General features: G+C 41.1%; 2 non-coding genes across 2 annotated transcripts; one reads left to right on the top strand and one right to left on the bottom strand.

Moving 5' to 3' along the window:
• Window positions 1–7,835: 7,835 nt before the first annotated feature.
• On the bottom strand, window positions 7,836–7,907 carry TRNAA-UGC (transfer RNA alanine (anticodon UGC)). The gene has a single exon. It is a non-coding gene; the product is annotated as a tRNA-Ala (tRNA).
• A 714-nt stretch (window positions 7,908–8,621) lies between these two features.
• On the top strand, window positions 8,622–8,694 carry TRNAF-GAA (transfer RNA phenylalanine (anticodon GAA)). The gene has a single exon. It is a non-coding gene; the product is annotated as a tRNA-Phe (tRNA).
• Window positions 8,695–12,886: the final 4,192 nt, after the last annotated feature.

The raw sequence follows: 12,886 nt of genomic DNA, 5'->3' as shown, positions 1-12,886 counted from the left end.
CTGCACAAGTTAACATGTGTGTATTTTTCTCAGAAAAGGATGCATAATAAGCTTCATCATATTCTCAGAGGGGTCCCAGACGCAAACAGCTTGAGTATCACCATCCCAGAGAGGATACAGATGAGGAATTTATAGAAGAAGCCTGTCAGTTGTCCAATAAACATGAAAAATTGCTCAGCTTCTCTGCAGTCAGGGAAATGCATGTGAAAGAAAGGGGCTTATTTCAAAGATAAGCCATGAGGATCCAAGGACCCGAGGTGGTGCAGTGAAGCTGCAGATGGCTCATTCAATCAGTTATGGCTCCTTTTGTGGTCGTGCCTCTCCTGCTTGATCTCTGTGGTCATTCTTGTGCTAATCATGCCAAGTGCCCAATGGCTTCACAATTTCTGTGCACCAACCTTCAAGGAACAACTATAAAGCTCAGTGTATCAGGATATTATTCAAGGCCAATTCTGGCTGTTTGAAAATATTTTGTATCTTTTGAATCATTTTATAACATCCTACCCTCCTCTCTACTGCAAAAGGATTTTCAGTAATAACTACGAAATGAAACTGATGATAACAATGATCAGAAGGGAAATGAAGACAGTAAATTTTTCTATTATTGAATTGCATGTGCATAATTTTGTCAGTAAATAAATTTTTAAATAAGTATTACATTACAACGGATAAAAGATGATTAACATTTTAAAATTATATAAATGCAATTTTTGAAAAAGAAAAACTTACCTATGCCATCTCAGTGATGAAATAACATTATAGTTCTTGTGTTTGAGCCTTAACTTTTGCAAATGTCAATGATTTGGTCCAAATTTGCATATTCATGTTAAATAGAATAGCCGGATTTGCCTACCTATCTCTTCACTAACAGTTCATGGAAGACAGGTTTTTTTGGTTGTTTGTTTGTTGTTGTTGTTTTTTCTAAGAAGATGTTGGGGGTAGGAGTTTATTACTTTATTTATTTTTGCTGTGTTGGGTCTTTGTTTCTGTGCTAGAGCTTTCTCTAGTTGTGGCAAGCGGGGGCCACCATTCATCTCGGTGCGCGGGCCTCTCACTATCGCGGCCTCTTGTTGCGGAGCACAGGCTCCAGATGCGCAGCCTCAGTAGTTGTGGCTCACGGGGCTAGTTGCTCCGCGGCATGCGGGATCCTCCCACACCAGGGCTCGAACCGGTGTCCCCTGCATTAGCAAGCAGATTCTCAACCACTGCGCCACCAGGGAAGCCCGAAGACAATTTTTATTAATTTTAATTCTGAAAGTTTTCTTTCACTCGAAGTAAGTTATTCAAATCATTAAGAAAAGTCTTAAACGGACTTTTACCCACTTCCCTGGTTGCACAGTGGGTAAGATTCCGCGCTCCCAATGCAGGGGGCCCGGGTTCGACCCCGGCCCACAGAAGTAGATCCCACATGCAAGCCGCAACTAAGAGTTTGTATGCCACAACTAAGGAGCCCATCTCCAGCACCTAAGGAGCCTGCCTGCCACAACTAAGAGACCCAGCACAACCAAATAAGTAAATAAATAAAAAGAGAGGCACCTAGTTCTCAAAAAAAAAAGTCTTAAACATAAAAATAAATTTAACCGATTCATAAAAACCTCAATTTATAATGAATGTCAGAAATGCATCATTTTCCACATCTTTGTTTCTTCAGGATTGTTCTCAGCAGTCTTCATATGTCTCTGTAGCTCAAACATTTCCACTGAAATGTTTTCACCAGAAGATTCATCATAAATTTCTATTACATTTAGTAAAATCCCTGAAGATTTTCCTCTTACACTGAATTTAGAGAAAATGACTAAATAGTGAACATTGAAATTATTTGATCCATTGCTTTAGAATGAGTGTCTTGTTCCTGGTGAAAACTATCCAGGTGTTCAAAGACTGTCCTTTTGATTTCTTCTGGCAATAGAAGACCAGCACCTTTTGTCATGTTTCCTGGAGTTCTTCTTCAAAATTTGACTCTGTTTTCCATGGAATTGCCTATTTCCTTACTTTTTTGCAGTTGTTGTATTATTCCTGGCTTTCTCCACAGTTTCTGTGCACTGACCTTCAAGGAACAATGATAAAGCTTGGCGCTTCAGAATACGTGATTCAAGGCTGATTCTATTTGAAAAAGTTGTTGTGTACTTTAACCTCCAAACAGAAAAATGACATCCAACTCTCCTGGTTTATTATGAATCTCCAGTGTAAACACGAGTGTGTGGTACCATAGGGACTGGAGACACAAGCCACACCTGAAGTGAGCTAGAATTATTGAAAAACATTGTAATTCACTTTTAAGCAAATATGTGTGGCTGAGTTTGTGTGCATTTGAGGCCAGTTGTATAGCTGGGACTCAAAGATTACACATATTATTAAAACTCAACAGTACCCACAGCAATAGCTTAGAATGTAGGCCAAAAAAAGATTTTTTAAAAATTTATTTTACTGAAGTATAGTTGATTTACAATGTTGTGTTAATTTCTGTTGTACAGCAAAGTGACTCAGTTATACATATATATATTCTTTTTCATATTCTTTTCCATTATGGTTTACCACAGGATATTGAATATAGTTTCCTGTACTATACAGTAGGACCTTGTTAGTTATCCATTCCATATATAATAGTTTGCATCTCCTAATCCCAAGCTCCCAATCCACCCTTCCTCACCCCCTCCCCTTTGGCAATCACAAGTCTGTTCTCTATGTCTGTGAGTCTGTTTCTGTTTCTGTTTCATAGATATGGTCATTTGTGTCATATTTTACATTCCACAAATAAGTGATATCATATGGTATTTGTCTTTCTCCTTCTGACTTACTTCACTTAGTATGATAATCTCTAGTTCCATTCATGTTGCTGCAAACGGCATTATTTCATTCTTTTTTATGGCTGAGTTGTATTCCATTGTATATATATACCACATCTTCTTTATCCATTCATCTGTCAATAGACATTCAGGTTGCTTCCAGGTGTTGGCTATTGTAAATAGTGCTGCTATGAACATAGGGTTGCATGTATATTTTCAAATTAGAGTTTTCTCCAGATATATGCCCAGGAGTGGGATTGCTGGATCATATGGCAACTCTACTTTTAGTTTTTTTGAGGAACCTCCATACTGTTCTCCATAGTGACTGTATCAATTTACATTCCCACAAACAGCAACAAAAGATTTTTGAGGGGTGGAGTACGTTATCACTGACATTGTTAGAATGGCCTACATGTGGTGATGGATAAAAGCTAACTGACATTGTTTGCAATCTTTTATTGCTTTTACCTTGGGCACCTGCTCTCACCAGGGTCGGTTTGCCACTGTAGAGAGACACCACTTTTCAATCATAATTCTGGAAAAATCTAGACGTGTGACAGCACCTAATGCTGGACCAAGATGTGGAGTGTCTGGGGGCAGTGAGTTAGAAGGGGAAGGGAGAAGGCACAATATACTCACTCAGTGCAGGAGAAAATGGGGATCAGTCTCACCTTTGGGCTAGAAGCTGGTAATATCTATGAAAATTAAACATAAACATGCCTTTCAATCTAATCATCCTACTCCTGGGAAAGAGGCTTGAAGGTACCTCAAAATATCATTATATCTGAACCGTGGAATTCCACAAGGCCACTAACAAGAATAAGTAAGAACTGGATTGGCTGACTCAGAAGTATTTCCACGATGTTTTATTAATGGAAAAAAGCAAATGTTTACCAACTACAAGCCCTTCTACGTGTGATATGAAATTTTCCATGAGGGTAAGAGCCCAGGGGAAGGCCCAGAAGGTCTCCTACCCACCTGGCTTATCCCGACAAGAGAGGGGAGGGGTCAAAGCAAGAAAAAATAAGCCGTAGATAAGAGAAAATAACTAAAGAGTCCCACAATAAAAACAGCATACAAAATACTCCAGTTATATAAAATTACATGTATTTGTTCACTGTCCCAGAGAACTATGAAAAAAAGGCCAAATTACTCAGGGCTGCCGATCAGAACTTTCTATGATGATGGAAACGTGTTCTATTCATGCTGTGCTATCCAAACCAGTAGCCAAGAGACGCATGTGGCTACTGAGCGCGTGAAATGTGGTTAGTGTGACCGAGGAACCAAATCTTTAATTTATTTAATTTTAATTAAACTTAAGTAGCTAGTACAGCTATAGACAATGGTTTACTATAAGCAGTACTGTTGCTTTCTTTTTTCTACTCTTTATAGTGTTTGAATGGTTCTATGATGAGCAGTTATTATGTAATCAGTAAAATAAATAAATAAATAAAATTAAAAACCTGTAGAGAAGCAGTATGTGTGGTGATTAAGAGCTCAGGTTTAGATCCAGAGAGCCTGGTTCAAATCCTAGCCTTGTTACTTCATTGCTTATAATTTGGAGCAAATGCCAAATAAATAATTTTTTTTTTTTAAAAGGGACTTCCCTGGGTGTCCAGTGGTTAAGACTCCATGCTCCCAATGCAGGTGCGGGGGTGGGGGGGGTCTGGCTTTGATCCCTGGTTGGGGAACTAGATCCCACATGCTGCAACAAAGATCCCACATGCCCCAACTAAGACCTGGTGCAGCCAAATAAATACATACATACATATATACATAAATATTTTAAAAAATAATAATTTGGGGAAAATTACTTAGCCTCAAATTGCTTTCTTTACTATACTTCAGTCTCCTCACCAGTAAAAGGTGCATAGTCATAGTACCCGTGTCATGGGGTTACTGTGAGGATGAAGTGAGTCTGTACATGAGAAACTCTTAGACCAGTTCGTGGCACGTGGTGTTTGATAAGTATTTGCAAATACAAATATTACCAAAGGTTTAATTGCAAGTGATAGGAGACTCTGACTAAAGAATTTACTCATTGGATACCTGTGGGCTCCCAGAAATGTTGAGATGTCTGGAGGACCAGGTTTCAAGCCCAGAGGGCAGACCCCGAGGTGATGCCTCACTGCTGTTCCAATGCTAACATATGTTGTCAGGGGCCACTGCTTCCCTTCGATTCCCAAATTCAAGTCCTGTCAAGTGTATCAGGTTGGCACAGCCTAGATCACCAGTTCAGGCTGAAGCCCTGGCTGGAGGGAGTCTGGGCAAGCGAGTACTCTACCTGCTAACTCAGCCTCTGTTGGGGTGGGAGAGGCTCCATGATGGGAGGGCTCCCCTCAGATTCAAAACACTTCCTGTGCTGGGAAGACCAAAATAAAGATAAAAAAATACTACAAATGTTATTTTAGTTAGGGAAAGGCTGGAGAGAGGGGGGAACGAAAGAAAAAAATTTTTTCCTCAATGTTCTGTTAGTTTTATTCAAAGAATTATTTTTAGAAAAACAGTTCATTAATAGAGAAACATTGAAGGTTTAGAATGGGGGAGGAATAAATTAGGAGTTTGGGATTAACATATACACACCACTATATATAAAATAGATAACCGACAAGGACCTACTGTATAGCACAGGGAACAGTACTCAATATTTTGTAATAACCTATAAGGGAAAAGAATCTGAAAAAGCATATATATATATATATAACTGAATCACTTTGCTATACACCTGAAACTAACACAACACTGTAAATCAACTATCCTTCAATTTTAAAAAAGGATAGGAAAATTTAAAAAAAAATTTCATGAATTTTTAAGTTAGAATTTGAGTCTTTTTGTTTTTTTTGAATTTTATTTATTTTTTATACAGCAGGTTCTTATTAGTTATCTATTTTATACATATTAGTGTATACATGTCAAGCCCAATCTCCCAGTTCATCCCACCACCACCACCCCTATCCCCTGGCATAGAATTTGAGTCTTGAAAGATGTTTTCTTGCTTGAGGCAGAAGATCCAAGCAAAACACTTGGACCCCCAGGCTAGCTCAACTACTTTGCTTTGCCCTGGGGTTAGAAATTTGGGTAACCTTGATAATCAGGCTAATCATTAAGATCTGTCCCAGCTCTTGGATTCTAAAAGTACCTCCTCCTTTCTCTCCTGGGGCCCTTATTCTTTTCAGAGGTGAGACAAAGATATTCCAGTAGATGAAAACTACTTCTCCCCATGTTTGTGCTGTACCATCTATACAAAAGCCACCCTGATGGGACATTCTGAGAATTGTGGGTTTGAGGATACATAAAGCCCTGGGTGGTGAGTGCCCAAGGTCACTGGAACCAGGGGTTCTGCTGTCCACAATCATCTGATACCACTTCACTAGGAGCCACCACTTCTAGCCACCAATTTGGGCTCATCCCTTCACCTTGGTCCTATCTCAGTTTCCTGGTCTATAGAATGAGGGCCATGATAATAGAATGTACTTCATGAGGTTGTTAGCAGATTGCATGACTATGTATGAAGTGCTTAGAGCAGTGCCTGGCATATATCACGTGCTATAAAAGTGTTTTGGTGGGTAAATAAAATTTATTTTGGACCTGCTCCTTTCTCAAGATATTTAAAAATTTTTAGTTCCAGTAAAAAAGACTGACCTTCAATAAAGGGGAAATGTTGACTTTGGATTTGGATATGACATATTTTAAATGCCTACAAGATAGCCTCTTGAGGATGTCTGCCTGCATACATTGTAAACTGAATCTGGAATTCTGTTGATATCTCTGAATCTCAAGTTTGGACATTTATGCAACTAGAAGTAGAAGGCCTCTGAAGAATAGATAGAGTGAGAGCTGTTATGCATTAAGATGTGTAGATACTGGGACTTCCCTGGTGGTCCACTGGTTAAGACTCTGTGCTTCCACTGCAGGGGGCATGGCTTAGATCCCTGGCCAGGGAACTAAGATGCCATGTGACATAGCCAAAAAAAAAAAGACAAGTAGATAAGGAGTTTATTATTAGTATTTGTGAAAAAACAAAGAAATGAGATTGCTCCTAGGCTGATCTCATTCTTTTTTGATTTATACTGGTTATTGTTATGATCCTAAAATTTCCTTAGAAGAAGACCAATAAAAGTCTCATTTTCTGCCATCAGCTTCCAGGTAAAGTGTTTATCTCTTCAGAAATTGCAGATCCCTTAAGCCATCTGTAAAAGGAAACAGCGTCAATTCCACCAGTCCCCAAAGGACAACCTTCGAGCAGAAATACTGCCCACAGGGTCTGGTTTATTGAAAGGGAACATCTCCTGCCTCCACGGCACCCACTTGCTGCTGAGCATCTGCTTCTCAACTTTTTGAGAATTCAGTGGAAGGGATGGGAAGGAAACAAAGAGATGGTTGACTATTTAGGAGCCAAGACCTCTCCATTACTTGAATTTATCTGAAAGCCAAGTGTTCTCTATGGCAGGGGATGAACAACACTTTGTCTCCAAAATTAAAGTAGGTCGGTGGTGGAGCTTTCCTTATTTTGTCTTTTTCCAGGCTCTTACCAGAGAAACAGAAGCCCTTGTTCAAATTCATGTGTTCTATTCCAGGTATGTAATAAAGGTTCATGAATGTGTCTAAGGCATTCAGTTTGCATTCCAAAGTGTTCTTCCAGAGGTGCTTGGAATCCCGCTCACAGCACCCTAATTTTTCCCATGGCTAGTATCTTTAGGATTAGTTATTCTGGCTAAAGAAAGTGCACACAGGTTTCTTTCTTTTTATTTTTTTCCCTGTCTTACTTTGGATCTTCCTTCTCTTAAGTAGTATCGTAAAATGGTAGTCTAGGTGAAAAAGCTGGTTAAATTGGTGACATTAGTGGATGTGGAATAAGCCTCTTTTATTTTTTCCTTCTTCTTCTCTTGTTTATTCCTTCTGCAGTTGCACCAATCATGTTTGCTTTCCATGTAAGCAAGGGGAAAAAAAGTAGTGAAAAGTGGAAAAGTAAGAGAGCATATTCCACAGGACTGAAGGAAGGTATGGGTATAAAATACCTTGGAGATGAGAAAAAAGATAAAATCCTCATGGAGGTGCCGGGGATTGAACCCGGGGCCTCATACATGCAAAGCATGGGCTCTACCACTGAGCTACACCCCCAAGTGACAGTTGCCTCTTTTTTCGGTATGTTAGGAAATATACCTATTTTCTGTATTCTTTGGCAAAGCTACTTCCTTTTGTCAGAAAATTTATTCTGTTAACTCCATTATTTCTACAATTTTTAAATTAGACTATTTTTGGTGGATGGCTATGCTCAAGAATAGTAAATTCTAAACCCAAATTGTTAACATTCCTGCTCTTAGTTTCTTCTCAGCCAGGTCAGTCCTCTCCAAGACCTTCTCACCTGGGCCAAAAGACTATGACAGAGTAGATGGAAGCGTATAAAACAAAGAAACCAGCTCACTTGAAATTATCACCAGGAAACAGAAAACTGATTCCACATTAACAAAAATTAATCCATTTCTCAGAATCTTTGAATATTATTCAAGAATGAATGAAAAGAAGAGAAAAAATAAGGGACTCTAAGAAATTAAAAAAAAATTTTTTCTGTAATTTCCTGAGCTGTGTCAGAGGAGCAGAGAGACTTTCCAATGAATCCCCATCATTTCTCTTCTGTCTCTCTCCTCCTACCATCCCACACCACCAGGAATTGGATTAAAGCACCATACATGGAAGACATTCCTAACTTTTTGGGTGGATAAATATATTGGACAATGAGAGAGCAACACTTTCGAAGTCTGAAATGTTCTAAAAATGGATTGAAAACAATCTCAGTTTTGAAAAATGAGTGTCAGGGCAGCTCACCCCTAAGGTGCTGAAATAGCTCAGTTGGGAGAGCATTAGACTGAAGATCTAAAGGTCCCTGGTTCAATCCCGGGTTTCAGCAGGTTAAGTGTTTTAGTCAGCATCCATGAGGAGGAGCAATTCCGGTAACCCCTACCAGAAAGGTCTACCTTTGCATCCTTGAAACTTCAATCATTTTTTTGTTTTGTTTTTTTGGCCATGCCATATGGCAGTGGAAGCTGCCAGTGGAATCTTAACCACTGGACCACCAGGGAAGTCCTGAAACTCCCATCTTTGAATTTGGGTCTTGTGATTGATGTCTGATGAGCTTGGCATATGAACAAAGGAAATGTCTGGCATTCACTGCTTCTCCCATGTGTGTGCAGCTATTGCAATGTCCAATGAATTTTGATGTGCAAGATAAAGGTGAATAGTAAAATTCATTCTTATAATTAAAAAAAAAAAATGACTGCCCTTACTGATCTCACCAGAATTCCCACAGCAATTATTATATGGATGAGTAGTAGGACAGGGTTCTTACTTCTCCTCATCATTGGCATTTTTTCCTCTCCTTACACATGGTGGGGTGAAGAATTTGCATAATAGATCCTGCAAGTTATTCTAAACAAGGTTGCCCATTTTAGCAAAGGAAAGATGTGTTTGGCTTGGAGATGCTTGTGATAGGCCTGAATAATGGCATCCAAAAGATGTCTACACATTAATTCCCAGAAATGTGAATATGTTACCTTATATGGCAGGTGTGATTAAGTTAAAGACATTGAGATATGGAGATTATCCTGGATTATCCTGGTGGGCCCTGTATAATCACCAGGATCTTTATAAGAGGCCGGTGGGAGGTCAGAGAGGAAAGATGCTACATATGGCTGGCTTTGAAGTTGAAGGGAGGGACCATGAGTCAAAGAATGGAGGCAGGCTTTAGAAGCTGTTAAATGCAAGGAAACAGATTCTCCTCTGAAGCCTCCAGAAGAAATGCAGCCTTGATTTTAGACTTCTGATTTCCAGAACTATAAAATAGTAAGTTTTTTTTGCTTAAAGCCACTAACTTTACACTAATTTGCTACAGTAGCAAAAGGAAAAGAATACAATGCTCTATACCAAAGACTTTCTCCAGGTAGAACATAGAAAGTTTAGAGGACTTGACCTTGCAGAAGACGCCTAGAATGAACCATAGCATAAGTAGACGGCACTTTTTTTTAAAGAAAGATTTGGCATCATCCTCTGGACTCTGTTTCATGATCAACTAAGAATGAGATCATTTGCCATCTGGTCATGAGTTGTACCTTGCAGGTGTTTCCAAACATAGCAGCGAATTTTTTCCTTAGAACATACTTGAAAAGTTCCCATTTTTCTCTTGTGTCATTCCTTCCATTGTTTTTGTTGTCTGTTCCCTAAATCTTTTATTTACATTTTTACATATTTATATAATAGTACTTAAAACTACCATGTATATCACAAGCCTTTTGTGATCAGGCATGGCCAAAGCATTCACATGCATTCATTCATTTAATCTCCACAATAACCTATGGAAGTATTTACTGCAATTATACCCATTTTACACATGAGGAAACCGAGGCATGGAGAGAATAAGAAACTTTCCCAAAGTGGCACAGCTTTACAGTGAGCCATGGTTCAAAACCAGGTCATGAGCCTAACTGCTCATAACAATGAACTTCCTCAGGGTCAAGACCCAGTGTTATTCTTGTTTTTACCTCCCTGACTCCCACCCTGCCATGCCTAGCCCATTTATTGAGCTCCTGTTATTGCTAGCACTGTGGTAAACACTTCCACATATATGACTTCACATCACCTCTACTAGAACCTCAAGAGTCTTGTCCAAGGCCCTACAAATACTAAAGTGGAAGAACTTTCCAAACGATTATGCTGAGCTACAGACCTGAGAGCACTGGAGTTGGGGCCAAAAGCCTGACTGGAGCCTTAGCTCTTCCACTTACTACCAGTGGTGCAACTTGTGCCAGTGCCTTCATCATTTGGGTATCTGTTACTTCACCTCTAAAATGGGGGTGATGAAACCTACCCTGTAGGCATTTTAAGCTCCTCCTGGGTGGGGCTGATGGCACATCACAGCTGGGAGACAGAGCTGGCTCCCCAAAAGGCAGCAGCACGTGCCTGAGGCTGGCTGATGGAGCAGAGCGCTGGAGGGCACTCAACCCTTTCCCCAGTGAAGCTCAGCTCTGGTCCTCCTTCCTTGCCTTCTCCAAAAGGAGCCACCATCCAGCTGGAGATGTTAGAGATTACTTCCTCCCTGGGAGCAGTGCCCCGTCACCTGCCCCAACTCCCATACCATTCATTCACTAGGTGCAAATGCTGTTTCTCCCCCCCACCACCCCTCAGTCAGGGTCTTGTTGCCACAGGCATTGGCAGCAGCTTACAGAGCCTCACTGTCACGTGGGGATGGGAGCAAGAGGCTAATGCCCTACCTGACCCTTTCCTTCACCATGGTTCCAAACACCTTTCCAGGCACTGAAGAAAATGTGAAGACAAAAGGGCTATGGGAACTTTATGCTTGAGATGAGGGAGACGGTCCAGTGCCTGGGAAATAGACATACCACCAGTTTCTACTACTTCTGCAACCCAAGGATAAGGAAGAAAGGAAGCAGCCCAGAGCAAATTCCAACCTCAACTCCAAGAACCAGGAAAGATTTTCAGCCACCTCACAAATTATTTAAAACATAATTCAGGAGAGACCGGCCAAGATGGCGGAGTGGAAACAACTTGAGCTCACCTCCTCTCATGGGCACACCAAAATCACAATTATCTGCAGAACAACCATGAAACGATGAAAAAGACCAGAACTTACCAGAAAAGATCTTCTACAGCAAAACACAAGGAAGGAACCACAAGGACGTGGGTAGGAGGCACAGACTCACAGTACAGTCAAGTCCCGTACCCCCAGGCACCAAATTAGCACCAGCACCTGGCCCCACCCAGCAGCCTGTGGGCACAGGTGCTGGGACCCCTCAGGCTGAGCAGCCCCCAGTCACCAGCAGACAGCCTGCCTACAGACTTCCTGAGCCTACAGTCACCTCTAAGCACGGCGCTGCCCACCCTGGGAAATCTTCAAGTACACTTGGATTTGGACTCATGAGCTCAAAGTAACTCTGCAGTTTTCAGAGGCAACTGTAGCTCTCTGGACCCTGGTTTTCACATCTGTGAAATAAAAGTGTTGGATGAGGTGATCTGTCTGGACATCGGCAGCTGTGAAATGCCACGTTCCCTGATGATCTCTGTGACCAGTATGCTCTGACAGCAAAGGACATCAAGAAGATCCCATTATTATGCTGAAAAAAAAAAAGATTATTTTGTCTGAAGTTGTCTCTAAATTCTGTTTTGGAAATAGGCAGGGTGTGCATTTTTATAGGAATTTGTATAAAAAGCACTTGCCAAAGTCACACTCTTGGTTATTGGAAGAATTGAGGGGAAGCCCTCAGTCTCCAGACCCCAAAGCCGGAATGCGGGCCATTTCTACAAGGACGGAAAGAGGTGCCGAAAGGGCAGGCTCTGCTTCTGTAAAAGTCCTTTGGAGCTTGCTGACTGTTTCAGTTTCAGCCACACTCAGAGGTGCGCTCTTGCGGCCGCTCCCATTTTCCGCATGTAAGTTGCTAGGGCTCTTTCAGACTTTCCTTCTGAATTACTACCACACGGTTTTAGGATTATTCCTATTTCACCTGGAGGCTTTCCTTTGAATGTACAGTGTGTGTGCACACATCTGTTTACAGTTTGCTGAAATCTCAAGTGTGATTCCATAACATCTCAGTTACTTTTTCCATGGGGGATGGATGTCTCCCTCATTTTAAGCCTAAGTCAGGGCTGCCCAAGGCTTTTCACATCAGGGCACTCATAAAAATGGTATTTGCACAGTGGATGGGGCTACTTCCGATCCTGAGGTGCCTGTCTGGAGACTCCAGCCTTTAGGTACCCCGTCCCAGCCCAGCACCCCTGAGGCCTGAGGGCATGACAAGGACACCATCATGTCCCATGCATGGCTCACCAGTGTGCAAACTGCCCCTGGAGAAACTAAACCCCAGCTCAAGCTGGGCAAACTGGGCTTGATATACCAGAGCACTCTTGTCAGACAGTCTTCCAGGAATGGATGTGCTGGAGCATGAAATGTATCAGAGAGGTAGATATCATGAGAGAAAATGGAAAAGTGGAGCAGCCCAGGGTCCATCAACAGAGGAACAGTTAAACAAACAATGGTGCATTTATGCAGTGCGGTTTACTTGTTAGTAAAAGGGGATTACAGATTCCATGCA

The sequence above is a fragment of the Neophocaena asiaeorientalis genome, unplaced genomic scaffold, assembly GCF_003031525.2.
Source record: "Neophocaena asiaeorientalis asiaeorientalis breed wild unplaced genomic scaffold, Neophocaena_asiaeorientalis_V1.1 scaffold630, whole genome shotgun sequence".
In the NCBI taxonomy this organism is placed as follows: Eukaryota; Metazoa; Chordata; class Mammalia; order Artiodactyla; family Phocoenidae; genus Neophocaena; species Neophocaena asiaeorientalis.
This window is presented reverse-complemented; position numbering and strand designations above follow the sequence as displayed.